Here is a 2,110-nt window from a genome sequence, read left to right on the forward strand (position 1 = left end):
TCATGTCCCGATGTGGTAATAATGTACTGTCATGTCCCGATGTGGTAATAATGTACTGTCATGTCCCGATGTGGTGATGTTCTGCCATGTCCCGATGTGGTAATGATCTGTCATGTCCCGATGTGGTAATAATGTACTGTCATGTCCCGATGTGGTAATAATGTTCTGTCATGTCCCGATGTGGTAATGTTCTGTCATGTCCCGATGTGGTAATGTACTGTCATGTCCATGTCCCAATGTGGTAATGTTCTGTCATGTGGTAATGTACTGTCATGTCCCGATGTGGTGATGTTCTGCCATGTCCCGATGTGGTAATGATCTGTCATGTCCCGATGTGGTAATAATGTACTGTCATGTCCCGATGTGGTAATGTACTGTCATGTCCCGATGTGGTAATAATGTTCTGTCATGTCCCGATGTGGTAATGTTCTGTCATGTCCCGATGTGGTAATAATGTTCTGTCATGTCCCGATGTGGTAATGTTCTGTCATGTCCCAATGTGGGACCTTGTCGTGATGATAGATATGTTTGTCTGTCTGTCTCTGTCTTTCTCTCTCTGTCTGTCTCTGTCTCTCTCTTCCCTCGACAAGACGAATGCCTCCACCAAGCGTACATTGCGGTTTATGGGAAAATACGGTGCTACCATCTGTTCACTTTACGTGCGTGCGTGCGTGCGTGTGTGCGTGCGTGCGTGCGTGCGTGCGTGCGTGCGTGTGTGTGTGTGTGTGTGTGTGTGTGTGTGTGTGTGTGTGTGTGTGTGTGTGCTCTCGGTGTCGTACGACCCTGAAAACTCAGATCAGCACAATTTGTATACGCGTGTTTCAAAGTACGCGCTATATTATAATTTACCCTCCTGATACTCTGTTTCAGTGGGGGTTTTTATCCTTTGATGCTGTGTCTATAAATCTTTATTAATGGTTTTCGAGACAAATAGATATGGTTCTGATTCACAAAAGAGGTATAGCTTTGATGCATGTCTGGAACATCAAGAATATCAGAAAATGAAAGTTTCATTCACAATCTGTTGTCGTTGTTATTTATTTGTTTTTGACACAGAAGAACATTACAGAATCATAGCCAGCCGCCACTCTTCCGTGGAAAAACGGAATCGTTTTGGATTTAATTGCTTCAAGCAAAGCCATTTTTAGCTTCAGTAAATCGCTATAATCCTTCGCTTTAACCAGACCATGCGGCAAAGAAGCTAGTTTCTATTTTCGTCTATATTTTGACGTTTCCAGTAAGTCTTCTTTGGAATTCTATTTGATTCTGGAAGGAGTATAGAAAGTAAGAAAAATCTGCTTCTGTTAATTTTTCAGCGCGTCTTATCAAAGGAGATGTTTTGTTACCTGAAGGATAATACGTACGTCTCACCTATGTGTTTGATTAATAGTTGGAAAGACAGGAGATGAGGCTGAGAGTTGCTGCCATGGACTGTCTTGGACATGGTACCTGGGTATGGATAAGTCCTTTTTGTATTCTTCTTGTGTGTCTTCTTTACCGTCACCACCACTGTCACATTCGTCATCATCATCAGACAGGCGCAATAGCCGAGTGGTTAAAGCGTTGGACTGTCAATCTGAGGGTCCCGGGTTCGAATCACGGTGATGGCGCCTGGTGGGTTGAAGGGTGGAGATTTTTACGATCTCCCAGGTCAACATATGTGCAGACCTGCTAGTGCCTGAACCCCCTTCGTGTGTATATGCAAGCAGTAGATCAAATACGCACGTTAAAGATCCTGTAATCCATGTCAGCGTTCGGTGGGTTATGGAAACAAGAACATACCCAGCATGCACACCCCCGAAAACGGAGTATGGCTGCCTACATGGCGGGGTAAAAACGGTCATACACGTAAAAGCCCACTCGTGTGCAAACGAGTGAAAGTGGGAGTTGCAGCCCACGAACGCAGAAGAAGAAGAAGAAGTCATCATCATCATTGCCATCATCATCATCATCATCATTGTATCATCGCTAACATCTTTCCCATCACTCTGTGCGATCTACCGGACTTCAAGCAACAGTGTGTAATGTCAAATTTCCTGTCGTTGCCACCACTGCCTTCAGCACCCTGTCCAATTCTTCTCTTTGAACCTTAATCATTATAACATTATTC

This window comes from Babylonia areolata, chromosome 26 (assembly GCF_041734735.1).
Source record: "Babylonia areolata isolate BAREFJ2019XMU chromosome 26, ASM4173473v1, whole genome shotgun sequence".
In the NCBI taxonomy this organism is placed as follows: domain Eukaryota; kingdom Metazoa; phylum Mollusca; class Gastropoda; order Neogastropoda; family Buccinidae; genus Babylonia; species Babylonia areolata.